General features: G+C 37.9%; 1 protein-coding gene across 9 annotated transcripts in view; it reads right to left on the bottom strand.

Moving 5' to 3' along the window:
- The window catches only part of GABPB1 (GA binding protein transcription factor subunit beta 1), a 75,205-nt gene that overhangs the window by 36,088 nt on the left and 21,863 nt on the right, over positions 1–17,254 (bottom strand). Inside the window, exon 1 of one of the 9 annotated variants that reach the window (XM_081229605.1) lies at positions 8,577–8,595. The exons of the other annotated variants lie outside the window; for them this stretch is intronic. The gene's annotated coding sequence lies outside the window, so the exon portion shown is untranslated. Of the gene's footprint in view, positions 1–8,576; positions 8,596–17,254 lie in introns of those variants that run through there. 9 annotated transcript variants of the gene reach the window in all.

Genomic DNA, 17,254 nt, shown 5'->3' with positions numbered 1-17,254 from the left:
GAAATAAGGTAAATATATTATCCTCTTTAAGTGGTACAAAATTTAAAATAAATCTACCATAACTTTTTTTAGCAACAGTGAATGTGCTCAGAATTTGAAAATGAGTATTTTCAACCCTCGTACAGGCAATGTGCATGTAAGTTCTTTCAGAAAAAGGCACAATTCAGGGCTTCCCTGGTGGTGCAGTGGTTAAGAATCCACCAGCCAATGCAGGGGACATGGGTTCGAACCCTGGTCCAGGAAGACCCCATGTGCCGCAGAGCAACTAAGCCCATGCACCACAAGTACTGAGCCTGCGCTCTAGAGCCTGCAAGCCACAACTACTGAGCCTGCGTGATACAACTACTGAAGCCTGCACACCGAGAGCCCATGCTCCACAACAAGAGAAGCCACTGCAATGAGAAGCCCATGCACCGCAATGAAGACCCAATGCATGGGACTTCCCTGGCGGCGCAGTGGTTAAGAATCCGCCTGCCGGGCTTCCCTGGTGGCGCAGTGGTTGAGAGTCTGCCTGCCGATGCAGGGGACACAGGTTCGTGCCCCGGTCTGGGAGGATCCCACATGCTGCGGAGTGGCTGGGCCCGTGAGCCATGGCCACTGAGCCTGTGCGTCCGGAGCCTGTGCTCCACAACGGGAGTGGCCACAACAGTGAGAGGCCTGTGTACAGCAAAAAAAAAAAAAAAAGAATCCGCCTGCCAATGCAGGGGACACAGGTTCGATCCCTGGTCTGGGAAGATCCCACATGCCACGGAGCAACTGAGCCCGTGTGCCACAACTACCGAGCCTGCACTCTGGAGCCTGCGAGCCACAACTACTGAAGCCCATGCACCGCAACGAAGAGTAGCCCCCGCTCACCGCAACTAGAGAAAGCTCGCATGCAGCAATGAAGACCCAACGCAGCCAAAAAGAAGTAATAAATAAAATAAATAAATAAAAGGGAAAAAAAGACCCAATGCAGCCAAATAAATAAATAAAATTAATTTATTAAAAAAAGAAAAGACACAGTTCACATTCAATGAAAATAATGAAAAGAGAGTCTAACAGTATTATCAACAGAGTATGTGTCTCACTAAGAACCTATAAAGTAAGTATGCCCCACATCCTGAATACAAGATATCTGAAAATGTCACAGCCTAGGATGGGTGTGTGTGTGTGTGTGTATGTGTGTGCGTGTGTGTGTATGTGTGTTTGTGTCATCTTGAATAAGAAATATTGAAATATGTGTTAGGGAAAGATCATGTCAGGAGTACATAGGGGAAGAAAGATTTGAAAGTATCAGAAATGCTCAAATTCAAAAGATGACACTTCTAGAAGAAGAAAGTTCCCAAATCCAGAAAGACTATTCAATGATGTTATATGTATCTGGAGGAAAGGCAAACAGGTAGAATTTGAAGGTTGTGGGGATGGGAAGATATGGAACCCCTGAAATTTACACAAGAAAAAATGTGCCTGGGGTATGAATTTGTCTCAAAAAGCGAATACTCTTTGAGTTGAGGGGAAATAAATTATAAGAGAGGAATGTCAGGTTGATTAGTATATCCCAATATGGTATGAACAGGAATTACTCAAGAAAAGAGGGGAAAGGAGTATGTGTGTGAGAAGAATGTTGACAGAGCTTGGAGAGGTTATTTATACCAGAAAGGAACAGAATGCATCACATAATTAGAGGTGTTAGGAAATCTAAAAGGGTTGATTAAAGATTGATTAAAAAATGTCCCCAAAAGAACACAAGTTTGTGCTTAAATTATTGTATTTTTTAGTAGATTTCATAACACAGAAATAACCAAACATAAAAAGAGTGACCAGGAGCAGATGTTAATACTGGGAGGCACACACAATGATTAGGTGAGATGTACATGTCCAAAACAGGCATTTGTCACCAAACAGGAAAGAATTTTTTATAGTTGTTCTCTTCGTAAGAATAGAAATAATTCATAATATATTCTATGGTGAAGAATAAGAAAAATAACCACATGCACTTGTGGGTTTTATGTGGGGGGTCTTTTATGCCTTTTTGTGACATTCACAACGTTTTCACCCTTGAATGTCTGATTTCCTTTCCTTTTTCCTCCCATTCTCTCATTCATACATTGGTGGAATCACTGGAACCCAAAATATTCCTTAATCCCACTAAAAGCACTAAAATCAAGAGATTACTGTTCTTTAACGAAGGATTTTTCCTAGGGAATATGTACCAGCTGGATATAAATTAATAGCATATTCAATAGGCAAAGAATCTGAAATAATAATGTCCTACTAAAGGCAGGATAAGGTAAAAAAAAACTGATCTCTCTTCTACAAAAATACAGTAAAATCTAAACTGGCCATACTAACAAAGACAGTGTTCTATAGTCTGGATGACCAAAATTTAATATTAACCTGGTTTTACAATGAAGTAAGTCTTTCCCCCAAATACACATTTTTAAATATGTCTTACACAGTAATATAAAATCAATCTGCATTCATTCAGCATACATACTGCCAGATGGTTTAAATATCTGGATATCTTTTTTTTTTTTTGCGGTACGCGGGCCTCTCACTGCTGTGGGCTCTCCCATTGCGGGGCACAGGCTCCGGACGCGCAGGCTCAGCAGCCATGGCTCACAGGCCCAGCCGCTCCGCGGCATGTGCGATCCTCCCGGACCGGGGCACAAACCCGCGTCCCCTGCATCGGCAGGCGGACTCTCAACCACTGCACCACCAGGGAAGCCCCTGGATATCTTTTATGAAGTGGTGGTTTAGGGCTTTTCCTCATTCTTTAGAAATTGGATTGTCTGCCTTTTTCTTAATGATTTGTAAGCATTCTTATATACATTCTGGATATGAGTGCTTCGTCAGATATAATATGTATTATAAATATCTCCTTCCAGAACCCTGATTTCTTGACTCCACATCCCATGTTCTTTCCTTGATTATAACATACTATCTTGTACAAGTAGATAACTGTCGTCTCGTAAAAATACAAATAAAATAATCAAACTAAAATCAAAGATAGCACAAAAATGAATGTAAGAAACATTGAAATATTATTTAAAAGGTCTGATTCGAAAAGAGAAAAAAACAAAACAAAACACCAAGCACCCAACAGATGAATAGTCAAAGGGCAGACCACACACTTTCTAAAAGAGAAAATAGAAATAATTCACAAGAGTAAATGTGTTCAGTATCACTGATGCTCAAAAAATGTGAAGTAAATAACTTTTAAAGTCAATTTGCAATATTTAACAGAAGTTATAAAAAATGTAAATTTTGTTAAATATTAGCCTAATCCTAATGACCTAATAAATGACCCCAGTTCTGAAGACCTATGCTAAAGGAAAAATGAAAATATACTGAAACGGATAAAAAATATGTATGTGTGTATGTTTTGATAATGTGAACAAACTAAAGGTAGGAAAATCATTAAACTGTGGAACCTAACAGAATAGGATGCAGTAATTTAAAATAATATTTTTGAAGTTACATAATAATATTAAAAAGTTATGCCATATTGAGTGAAAAGATAAGACACAAAACTAATTTTTGAATGTCAAAATATGCATATACAGAACAAAATACTGAAAATATTAACAGTTGTTAGGGTGGTATGATTATGGGAAAATTTGCCTCCATTTCACAAAGTTTCTGTAATAACTTCCAAATTTAAACAATGGGTTTTTTTAAGGGACAAATTGTGTGACTGTTAAATTAGCAAACGCTGACATTAAAGAAAGTTATATACTACTGACTTACTAAACAGAAAGAGTGGAAAAAATAAAGAATATGGAGGCTACTAGGGACCTAAAATAGCAAACATATTGATCTGTGTATAAGAACTGCAACAAAACAATGATGCATTTGAACAAATCAACTTCTTACATAATTCTGCAATTTTCTTAACTATTTAAAACATCATATTTAAGGACCTAGGATGCTTAAGTTACTTTGGTTTTGAAATTCCATGAGCAATACAGGTGTGTAGATTAATGTAGCTAGATACTTTTAAATTGGTGGTTCTCAATGGTAGCAGCACTGTCCCCTAGAGGATCCTTTGGATTTATATAGAGGCATTTTAGGGATTACTGGGAGGAGGGATGGGATGAATACTTTAGCAGCAATTAAAAGGCAAGTGCCAGAGATACTAGAGGTCCAGCAATGCAGGAAACAATCCGGTATGGCAAAGAATTGTCACATGTCTTGTTGACTTTCAAAGGTCCCACTGAATATATCTAAGACTAGAACTTAACTAATATGTAAACAAAATGAATTTTCCCACAGTATTAATGCACCCCAAATTTTCTAGACTGCAACAATGCATCTCTTTGTTTTATTCAGAACTTTACTAAGAGTTTTTCACCATTTTGGAAAATCATGTCACCACTGCCAACGCCACTTGGGTATCTGAATCACCAATATGTATTATAATCAGCTTTCACAGCTATCACATTCACAGTGATTCATAGTCATTCTATGTACAGGCGCAAGCATTCGACTACCTCTTGTTTTATCTAGTGTAGTCTGCTCCAGTACTTACATATTGAAATACACATTTTATTATAAATTGCTTTCCTTCTACTTCTCCTTTACATTAAAATTAGGGCATCATAATGATTTTTTGAAATTGTGCAGATAGATAATATTAACTATGATTTTCATTTCAAGTTAGTAAAATGGGCAATACAAAATATTTATTATAAAAGAGAGCAATGGATGTAATAATATTGAAAATCAATGGAAGAAAATACATGTGAGATCAAGTAAGACCAAAATCAAAGATGTTCTAATTTTCTTGTCAAAAGAAATTTAGTGAAAGTTAAGATGACAAAAATACCAAAATGTAGCAATTTCACTCCTGATTCTCACTGGACAGGAACATGCACATCATAGTAGAATAATTCGGACCCTCAGAGGAACTCAATTGAGTTAGGACAACAAAACTGTTCAAGGGGACCATAGTTCCATGTTGAGCCCTCAGTTTACTTAGTTCATTACCTCTATATTTACTTAGTTCGTTACCTCTATATTAAATCCTCAGAGATAAAGTGTTGGATTTACATAAGATCAGTTAAAGGCTTAGCAGAAAAGGTTGCTTTTTTGGTGTGGCAAATAACTTTTCCACAAGCATATGGAGAAGCCTAATTAAATTCAATAAATTTGAATGAATGTTTAAAATACTTACTGAAAATATATTGTGCATATGGTACTGAATGCCATTTAGTTTAATACTCCATTCTTCTTGAGAAGAAAACCAAAAAACTCCCACTAATAAATTCCACCTTGAATTTCTTTACTACTTCTAAAAAAGCTTATCATATAACCTGATATAAACCATTTTTAACTCCAATTAAAATGTATTTTAATAAGATCTATAGGGGAAATTCAAACTGTCTATAAACTTGCTACTTTTGCTCAAAAGTACATGCTGAGAGGGCCATCTAGTGGTAACAGGAATTACTACCAATAATTACATTTATAAAGTTTAAAGTCTATTTTGTTTTGATTTTCTATAATTCATAGTTTGAAGAGCCATTGTGAGAATTATAGCATCTACTGGACATGAAAACTCTAAGACTACAAAGTACTAGTTCTATGCGAATTGTTATTAGCACTCAAAAAAGAATATAAATAAAAACACTTAGAAAATGTAAGCCTACTATAACATTCTTAATGATAAACTTTGTCTCACTAAAAATTTTAGAATAGGACTTCCCTGGTGCCGCAGTGGTTAAAAATCTGCCTGTCAACGCAGGGGACACAGGTTCAGTCCCTGGTCCGGGAAGATCCGACATGCCACAGAGCAACTAAGCACATGTGCCACAACTACTGAGCCTGCGCTCTAGAGCCCACGAGCCACAACTACCAAGCCTGCACGCCACAACTACTGAGCCCGCGCACCACAACTACTGAAGCCTGCATGCTCTAAGGCCCCGCATGCCGCAACTACTGAGCCCACATGCTGCAACAACTGAAGCCCTCGCACCCTAGAGCCCACGCACCGCAACAAGAGAAGCCACTGCAATGAGAAGCCCACATACCACAACAAAGATTAGCCCCCGCTCGCTGCAACTAGAGAAAGCCCATGAGTAGCAACGAAGACCCAACGCAGCCCAAAAAAAAAAAAAAAGTTAGAATAAAATTTGCAATATCACCTCTATGCTTAATGAGTACAATTATAAATCCAATAAAATTCTTCTAAAGTTTTGCCTCAAGAAATTTAGCACTGTGTATGCATCTAAAGTTTTTATTTTTTGTATAATTTTTAAAAATTTATTTATTTTATTTATTTGACTGCATTGGGTCTTTGTTGCTGCACGCGGGCTTTCTCTAGCTGCGGCGAGTGGGGGGCTACTCTTCATTGTGGTGTGTGGGCTTCTCATTGCGGTGGCTTCTCTTGTTGCGGAGTACGGGCTCTAGGCACACGGGCTTCAGTAATTGTGGCACATGGGCTCAGTAGTTGTGGTTTGTGGGCTCTAGAGTGCAGGCTCAGTAGTTGTGGCACACAGGCTTAGTTGCTCCACAGCACGTGGGATCTTTCTGGACCAGGGCTCGAACCCATGTCCCCTGCATTGGCAGGTGGATTCTTAACCACTGAGCCACCAGGCAAGCCCTGTATCTAAAGTTTTTTTAAATGTTCATACTCTTTCACCTAGTAATTCCACTCATATAAATCATAAGAAAACTATTTGAAATATAAATATATTAACAGCAATGTTATTTAAAAAAGGGAAAAACTGAAATGCCCTACTACAAACAATAGTTAAATTAAGATAGATCATAATGGAATGTTGTAATCTTTTATTTATATTTTTTACTTTTTATTATGGACAATTTTGAGCATATATAAAAATAGACACAACAGTATAATGAAACTCCACATAGCCACCACCTAGCTTAAATATAGATTATGCCCAGCCCATTTCCCACCCACACTTACAACTTTGTAATAGCGGAGAACAAATCTGACTCCATATTGGATCTGTTTCTTTTACTTTAACCTTTGTATTCTATTGCTTTTGCTACAAGTTAAGAATGTTGTCTATAGACTGAAATGTAAAGGATAGCCCATTCTCAAGGCTCTGACCTTTAAAGGTATAACACTTTTCCATTCACACAGAGATATAAAATTGCAGAACAGATAATAGCATTTGTCTTATTGGAGGTTTACAGGAGCATCAATGACCTGACCTACTGGACAGATGCAAGAACAAAGGATTCCGACACCAAGAAGTTTGCAACAACCAACCACGCCCCCTTGCCTTTTAGTATAAAAGAAACCTGAATTCTAACTAGGGTAAGATGGTTCTTTGGGTCACTAGTCCACCATCTTCTCAGTCTTCTGGCTTTCTGAATAAAGTCACTGTTCCTTGCCCCAACAACTAGTCTCTCAATTTACTGCCCTGTTGTGTGGTGAGCAGTACAAGCTTGGACTCAGTAACAACATCGTATCATTTTTTTTTTTTTTAATTTTTGGCTGTGTTGGGTCTTTGTTGCTGCGTGGGCTTTCCCCAGTTGCAGTGAGTGGGGGCTACTCTTCATTGTGGTGCACAGGCTTCTCATTGTGGTGGCTTCTCTTGTTGCGGAGCACGGGCTCTAGGCGTGCGGGTTTCAGTAGTTGTGGCTCGCGGGCTCTAGAGCACAGGCTTAGTAGTTGTGGCGCATGGGCTCAGTTGCTCCACAGCATGTGGGATCTTCCCGGACCAGGGCTCGAACCCGTATCCCTGCACTGGCAGGTGGATTCTTAACCACTGCGCCACCAGGTAAGTCCCCATATCGTTTTATCTGTAAATATTTCAGTATGTCTGTCCAAAAGATAAAGGTATCTTTTAAACATAATAATGTAGTTATCTAAAAATATTATTTACAAAGAATATGTAATAGTATAAGAACCAGGACTCTAATTTGAATACATCATGATCTTAACTACATAAAAAATGCATAGAAAAATACCTAGAAACAATATACCATGATAATGAAAATACGGATTTTTTCTCTTTCTTTCTAGTCTTCCCTATTTCTTAAGTTTTCCATAACGTGCAGATATTGCTCATGTAATTAAAAATAAACTTTAAGGCCGCTCTCGCTTTCTGAGATGGCCCACACTCTGTCTGTGGAGCGTGTTTCTCTCTAAATAAATCCCCTTCAGGACTTCCAGAAGAGTAGCACCTGCTCGCCACAACTAGAGAAAGCCTGCGCACAGCAATGAAGACCAAATGCAGCCCCAAAATTAATTAATTAATTAATTTTCAAAATAAATAAATAAATTCACTTTTACCTATCAAATAAACTTTTATTAAAAAGTTTTTCATCAAAATTAGATAACATATAAGCCTTTAATGTAGAAAATTAGATGTTGAAAGAACATTAATGGTAAAAAGATGTAAAATGGGACTCCAAGTAAAATTAAGCGTATTATTAACCATGTGTATAACTATGTGTATGAAGATATTCTTGGGCATCAGATTTTACATTCTCATAAGAAAACAACTTCAGTAATAATAAAAGTAGTGCCTGGCATCTTGCTAAGTCTTAATCTGCATCTAACCTAGACAGTTATTGACTCCATTTTGCAAAAGAGGCAAGCGAAAAGTAAAAATTACCAAAGAGCACTGGTTTTGGTCAAAAGATAAGATGCATATTATGACCTCCTTTCAATGTAGAAAACACTGGGAATCTGCTGGGATGTAAAAGAGCATGTCCTCCAAGGATTTAAGCTTAGTCTCTCCCTGTGTAATTCCTTTGAAGGGAAAAATCATCATATGAACTCCAATATATTTGGATTTTTCTCCCATTCCCATTTTGTCTAGTGGAATTTTTCCCGGTTTTTAACCTTAAAAATAAAACGACGTTTTCAAATGTATCTTAAAAAAAATGATCTCCCATTTACTTTTTTTTCAGAAAACCACTAGAAGATATGCTCCACCAAATCCAGGAGTAAACAAGAAAGAAAAATTAAGGGCTTCAGGAAACAAGGGATCCAATATAAACAGAGTGGAAGACCCCACAGATGATGGTAAAGGGAGACCCCAACATCCTGCAGACTTGGAAAGCAAATCCAGGCTGGAGCCAGAGGACAGAGTTTCCAAGGAAGGAGGTTCCCAAGGAAAAGACATGCTGGTAAATCTCCTAAGAGTAAAGCTTTTCTCTTTTTTGAGGTGGGTTAATCATGGGTCTAAGAAATCTCAGCAAAAGAAAAAGACTAGACAATTTCTTTTTCAGAGGGAAAAATAACCATACAAGAAAGGAATTGTAATCCCAATATATACATATATGACAGGGATTAGCAAAGAATAATAGTTCTAGGGCTGTAGTAACCAGTGAAAACTAATCCAAGCAAAATTTTTTGTGTAATTCTATTGAGAGGATAAAGGGCAAGGAAAATATGCATAGAGATTGTTTGGTTTAAAAGAACTAAAACTTCATCTTCATAAGTAGGAAGTCAGAGATATCTAAAATAGAAAAATCAAGAAATAGCATACCCTTGTGATTTAGAAATATGAAGGGGCTTCCCTGGTGGCGCAGTGGTTGAGAGTCCGCCTGCCGATGCAGGGGACATGGGTTCATGCCCCAGTCCAGGAGCATCCCACATGCCGCGGAGCGGCTGGGCCTGTGAGCCATGGCTGCTGAGCCTGTGCGTCCGGAGCCTATGCTCCGCAACGGGAGAGGCCACAACAGTGAGAGGCCCGCGTACCGTGTAAAAAAAAAAAAAAAAAAAAAAAATGAAGGGAAGTACGAGAGAAAAAAAAAACTAAAACATAAGATAGATGCCTCTGGGAAAGAGGGTTCTGGGATGGAAAGGGATGACACAAGGGACTGCAGGTTTTTTACCATAAGCCTTGTATTTTTTACTTTTTCAACTATGGACATGTACACTTTCATAAAAATAAAATTACAATAATATGTGTTCACTGCACACAAGAAATGTATAGTTCAAAATCAAAGTCATCCCCACACCTCCTTGTGTTTTTACTCCTGAGAAGTAACCACTATTTAAATGTTTAGTGTGTATCCTTCCTGATCTCTTCTATGCATGTTGAAACACACATACACACAATGCCTACTTTTTTTTAAACAAACAAACCAAAAAAATACACACAAAAAGGGAACATATTACATTGTTCTGCAGCTTGCTTTTTTTCACTTACCAAGGATTCCCTTTTTTATCAGTGACATCTTTCTCTGTCAGTATACACAGACCTAAACATCCTTTTTACGCTGCACAATATTACGGAGTGTGGTAGGTAGGCTGAATAATGTCCCCCCACCCCCAGACATCTAGATCCTAATTCCCAGAATCTGTGAATATGTTAGTTTACTCGGCAAAAGGGACTCTGCAGATGTGATTAACTTAAGGATCTTGAGATAGGAAGAGTATCCTGGATTGTCCAGGTGATCCTAATGTAATCACAAAGGTCTTCATAAGAGGGAAGCAGGAAGGTCAGACCCTGAGAGAAGGAAGCACAGATGAAAGAAAGGGAGATCTGAAGATGCTACAGATGCTAACCTTGAAGATAGAGAGAGGGGTCACCAGTCAAGAAATGTAGGCAGGGCTTCCCTGGTGGCGCAGTGGTTGAGAGTCCGCCTACCGATGCAGGGGACACGGGTTCGTGCCCCGGTCCGGGAAGATCCCACATGCCGCGGAGCGGCTGGGCCCGTGAGCCATGGCCGTTGAGCCTGCGCGTCTGGAGACTGTGCTCCGCAACGGGAGAGGCCACAACAGTGAGAGGCCCACATACCGCAAAAAAAAAAAAACAAGAAATGTAGGCAGTTTACAAACTAGAAAAGGAAAGAAAACGGATACTCCCCTAGAGCCCCCAGAAGGAACACAGCCCTGCTGAAATCTTAATTTTAGGTCTCCTCACCTCCAGAACTGTAAAGTAATACATTTGCATTGTTTTAAGGCACTACGTTTGTGGTGATTTGTTACAGCAAATAGGAAACTATTACACTATTGACAGAGGAAACAAATACACGGAGTATGAGTCCATTAATTAATCGATCCCATTTAAAATTTTCATTTTTACAAATAGTGCTGCAACACTACATACATAAAACATGCACTTGTGTTTGCATTTTTATAGAAATTATTATGAAAAGTTTAGTTGCTAGATTTTTTAAAATCACATTTTAATTGTAACAGACATTGTCAAATTATCTACCAGAAGATTATATCAATTTACACTCCCACTATCAGTGTACAAGAGTGACTGTTTCTCCATAAGGTTCCCCACTCCCCTAAGAACTTGATCATGGGTCAAGATCTCCTAAAGTCAAAGCCAAGGATCCAGTGAAATCATATTCACAAAGCTGATGAAAAAACTTCCTTCCATAATAACTTTCTTCAGGAATCATAACCTGAAGAAATTTCACTACTACACTAGGAGAGCAAGACTTAAGTACAAGACACACTCTCTACCATCTTTAAAGCCTCTATTAAAAGGACATTCTTTGCCCCCAGCTGGGAGTCAGGGAGAAAATGCCCTTCTTGGATTCTCCCATGACATTTTTCACCCAATTTGCCAGTGAAAGCCTGCTCAAAACCCTGTGTGTTCTTATTTGACCCACCAACTCACCAATTATTAAATGACAATAATTCCTGACATTTATAAAACAGTCTAAGAATTTTACACATATTAACTCATTCAATCTCACATAATATAAAGTAGGAATTATTATCATCATGATTTTACAGATGAGGAAACCAAGGCACAGTAGGTTACACTGCCCAAGGTCAGCCTGCTAGTGGGGATCTGAACCAAGGCAATCTGGCTCCAGAGTGCAGACTCATAGTCACTATGCTCTACCCTTGGTCTGAACTTCCTAGTAACCATAGGCCAGACGTCCCCACTGAATGCAGGCACTACCAGTGCTACTCCCTGGCCTAAACACTAACCACTATCTCTACCCACATAATTTTATTTCACATTGAACATAGAGGTAAAACAACAAAACTCGCCACCAAATTATACTCTGATTTGCATTGGTCACCAAATAGTTCATGTTTATGTGTCTTATCTAAATTACAAAATGCCTGGAGGCTAGGATGGTAGATAAGGTGTCTTTCCACAGGATTCCTTTCCTTTTCCCCTTAAATATTGGCAGTTCCTCAGTGTTTCATTTTTTAGCCCTTTTTTCCTTTCTCTACATTCTCTCCTCTAGCAGATTTTATCTTTTAGCCATGGTTACCTGATGACTTCCAACTCTATCTTCAATTCAAGCCTCTCTCCAGAGCACTAGACCCAAGTATTCACCTGCATAGACACCTCCACCTGTACATCCCAAGGCACTTCAAAATTCAAATTGTCCAAGTACTGGCTTGTTCCCTAGGGTCAGAAACTTTGGAGTCGTTTTTGACTCCTCCTCCTTCCACAACCCCCTCAATTCCAAACAATCATCAAGACCGGCCACTTTTACTCCCTAAATCTCAAATCTTCTACCTCTTTCCACTGATACAGAGTAGGCCTTCTATAAATATTTGTTGACTGGATTTTCTCCTCTGCCACAATCCTTGCCCATGCTTCCAACCTTTCTCTTGGAGTACATCTAAACTAGTGTCTATGCTTCAGTCTCGCCTTCCTCTAATTTATTCTCCACTGTTACCAAACTTCTTAATCATTCTTAAAGAGAAATCATGTCCCTCCTCAGTTAACTCAAATAAAGTCAAACTCTTTGCCATGAGATTCAAAGCCTTTCACATTTGGCATCTGCTACTGTTGCCCCCCACTCACACTGAATTCTATAATCCAGACAATATGTTGCACTAGGCTCTTTTTCTCATCTTTGGGCATCTATACACAACATCCCCTCTGCCAAAAACAGTGTTCTTCTCTCCATACCCACTTTGCCATATTTATTCCTACTTGTTTTTCAGAGTTCAGTTTATCTCCTCAGAGAAGCCTTTCCTGATGGCCCCCAAATTAACTCAATTATCTTTCCTGTGTGTTCTTCTAGCATCCTAAGTTTATCTCTATTATGGCATTTATCAAACCACATTAAATGTGTCCATTTACTTGGCTACAACTTGTTACTGAGCCTGGGCTATGGTGCCTGGTAAATAAGTATTCTTTCACTGAATAAATAAACAATGTTTGGGCACTGTAGAAACTGCAGAAATACTTGGGATAACCGATAAAGTCACAACATTTGACTTTTTAAATGTAAATTAGGCTGAGAGCTTCACAAATTCTAGAAAATAGCAGAATCAATAGAATGCTCAATGAATTCCTATCAACCTCGTAATTAAATTCCTCATAACTGAATGAGGCTGGGACTTGCCTGGATATTTTCCTTTTACTGGCAGCAACTCAAATTGACAGATTTGATCCAAAATAATCTGAGGTCAATTCTATGAGTCAAAGGAGAAAATTGTGAACATAATCAGTAAGTATGGATAATGGCTTCATCTGGGACCCTCAGAATCACTCTTGGACCTGCCAAGTTAGTAATCTGGACAGCAAGCCAGAACTTACCTAATAACCAGCAACAGGAGAGTGAAGCAAGATCAGCTCAGGGCCACTCTCAATGACAGTGGATCAAATCAGTACCAAACTGAGTTCAAAGGTTTCAACTCAGTATGTTCTAGAACTGAACCGTCCAATACAGCAGCCACTAGCCATATGAGGCTACTGAGCATTGAAATGTGGTTAGTCCAAACGTAAAATATCTCAATAATTTTTATACTGATTACATGTTGAAATATTTTGGATATAAGGGGTTAAATAAAATATATTAAAATTAATTTCACCTGTTTTTATTTTTAAATAAATTTTACTTTATTAAAATTTATTTTAAATAAATTTTTGTGGCTACAAAAACTTTTAAATTAAACATGTGGCTCACATTATATTTCTATTGGACAGAGCTGTTCTAGAACCACTAGTCAAAAATTCTTACAGGCACCTACCTTAGAATTTGCAAAAAGTTGCAACATTTTAAAGTAAGATATGGGGCAGGGGTATGCTGTGGGGAATGAGAGAAATAAGTAAGGGACATTAAGATGCACAAACTTCTAGTTACAAAATAAATGAGTTATGGGTATGAAATAGACAGTGGGGAATATAGTCAATAATAATGTAATATCTTTGTATGGTGAGAGATGGTAATTGACTTATTGTAGTGATCATTTTTAATGTATAGAAATATCAAATCATGATGTTGTGCACCAAGAAACTACCACAGTGTTGTCGGTCAATTATACTTCAAAACAAACAAACTCATAGAAAAAGAGATCAGATCTGTGGTTACCAGAGGCAGGGAGTGGGGGGAGGGGGAATTGGATGAAGCAGTCAGAAGGTACAAACTTCCAGTTAAAAGGTACTAGGGATGTAATGTACAACATGACATTAATGTTGTACAATATTAATGTAATCTACAACACTATATTAACATGGGTTAATATAATTAACACCGCTATATGTTATGTATCAATATAAAAGGGTTTTTTTGAATTTTTGAATCTTATTTATTTTTTCATAAAGCAGGTCCTTATTAGTTATCCATTTCATACAGATCAGTGTACACATGTCAATCCCAGTCTCCCAATTCATTACACCACCACCACCCCTCTTTCCCCCCTTGGTGTCCATATGTTTGTTCTCTACAACTGTGTATTTCTGCCCTGCAAACTGGTTCATCTGTACCATTTTTCTAGGTTCCACATATATGCGTTAATATACAATATTTGTTTTCCTCTTTCTGACTTATTTCACTCTGTATGACTGACTCTAGGTCCATCCAGGTCTCTACAAATGACCCAATTTCGTTCCTTTTTATGGCTGAGTGATATTCCACTGTATATATGGACCACATCTTCTTTATCCATTCGTCTACCAATGGGCACTTAGGCTGCTTCCATGACCTGGCTATTGTAAATAGTTCTGCAATGAACATTGGGGTGCATGTGTCTTTTTGAATTATGGTTTTCTCTGGGTATATGCCCACTAGTGGGATTGCTGGGTCATATGGTAATTCTATTTTCAGTTTTTTAAGGAACCTCCATACTGTTCTCCATAGTGGCTATACCAATTTACATTGCCACCAACAGTGCAAGGTTCCCTTTCCTCCACACCCTCTCCAGCATTTGTTGTTTGTAGATTTTCTGATGATGGCCATTCTAACTGGTGTGAGGTGATACCTCACTATAGTTTTGATTTGCATTTCTCTAATAGTGATGTTGAGCAGCTTTTCATGTGCTTCTTGGCCATCTGTATGTCTTCTTTGGAGAAATGTCTACTTAGGTCTTCTGCCCATTTTTGGATTGGGTTGTTTGTTTTTTTAATATTGAGCTGCATGAGCTGTTTATATATTTTGGAGATTAATCCTTTGTCCATTGCTTCATTTGCAAATATTTTCTCCCATTCTGAGCATTGTCTTTTCATCTTGTTTGTAGTTTCCTTTGCTTTGCAAAAGCTTTTAAGTTTCATTAGGTCCCATTTGTTTATTTTTGTTTTTATTTCCATTACTCTAGACGGTGGATCAAAAAAGATCTTGCTGTGATTTATGTCAAAGAGCGTTCTTCCTATGTTTTCCTCTAAGAGTTTTATAGTGTCTAGTCTTACATTTAGGTCTCTAATCCATTTTGAGTTTAGTTTTGTGTATGGTGTTAGGGAGTGTTCTAATTTCATTCTTTTACGTGTAGCTGCCCAGTTTTCCCAGCATCGCTTATTGAAGAAACTGTCTTTTCTCCATTGTATATCCTTGCCTCCTTTGTCATAGACTAGTTGACCATAGATGCACGGGTTTATCTTTGGGCTTTCTATCCTGTTCCATTGATCTATATTTCTGTTTTTGTGCCAGTACCATATTGTCTTGAATACTATTGCTTTGTAGTATAGTCTGAAGTCGGGGAGCCTGATTCCTCCAGCTCCGTTTTTTTCCTTCAAGACTGCTTTGGCTATTCGGGGTCTTTTGTGTCTCCATACAAATTTTAAGATTTTTTGTTCCAGTTCTGTAAAAAATGCCATTGGTAATTTGATAGGGACTGCATTCAAACTGTTTTTAAGTTTTTACAGGAATAAATCCTAAGAGTTCTCATCACAAGATTTTGTAACTATATAAGATGATGGATGTTCACTAAATTTACTGTGGTAATCATTTCATGATGTATATAAGTCAAATCATTATGCTGTATACCTTAAATTTCTACAGTCCTGTATACAATTATATCTCAATAAAACCAGAAGAAATAAATACATACACACACACACACACACACACACACAGATATGGCACTCTTTTAGAAAAACTGCATCTGATGAATTTTCCCTGTTATGATACAGGATAGACTTTCCCTCTAAAAACTATAGGAGGATATAGCCTTTGCCCTTGTAAGACTTCACAAACTGATTTGGGGATGAAGGCATCCATAGATTCTACTAAGTTCTCTTCATCTTTGCAACCCACTGTCCCTTTTCCCCATTCAACTACTAGTCTCTTTTAAATCACATGTATTCACTCCAGGAAGAGACTGAGGCTTGAAAGGATTATGAGCAGAGAATGAAGATAAGGCTAGAATTCTATTAGACCTGGACCATTAGATGGTTTTGAATTAATCAGGAAAGCATACCTTACCTGTTTACTATAAAGTGAAACCAACAAACTGATAGATGTTGTAAGTCACAAGAGTGAACCATCAATATCCTGCCCAACAAGAAGAATGCATACACTTTGATCTTTTCTCTCCAAGATTTCTCTCATAGTTATCCCTTCCTCTCCACTACCTCTAGTCTTACACACTCACTGCCTCATACTTTAAACATCACAGCAGCCTCTTAGCTGACCTAACTCTAGTTTCTCCATCCTGCTGCCAGGCAATCCCCCTAAAATACAATTTCATTCAATTTAAACATTTCTATATGGGTCTCTACACAGTACCTACCCTCAAGGAATTCACCATCTAGTAGAGAAGACATACATTTCATGATCCCTTTGTCTAAAATTCTTATCAGTACAATCATTTTTAAGAAAAATTCATTGATATCTAGTAAAGTTGAAGAAGCATCTACCCTTTGATCCAGGGATTCCACTGCTAGGAAGCTAGCCTATTTCCTTGTGTACTCTACAATATGCATACAAGGAGAGGAACATGTATTAGAACGTCTATAGAAACATTATTTGTAATTGAAAAAGAGAAACTACAAACAACTTAAGTGTCCATCAACAGAAAAACATTTTTAAAGTTGTTATTATAAAAATTTTCAAACATAGAAAAGTATATGTGTATGCATATATGTATGTACACAAACACACATACCCATATGCCTATCACCCACATTCTAAA

This window comes from Mesoplodon bidens (assembly GCF_964165515.1).
Source record: "Mesoplodon bidens genome assembly, chromosome: 3".
NCBI classification, from domain to species: domain Eukaryota; kingdom Metazoa; phylum Chordata; class Mammalia; order Artiodactyla; family Ziphiidae; genus Mesoplodon; species Mesoplodon bidens.
This window is presented reverse-complemented; position numbering and strand designations above follow the sequence as displayed.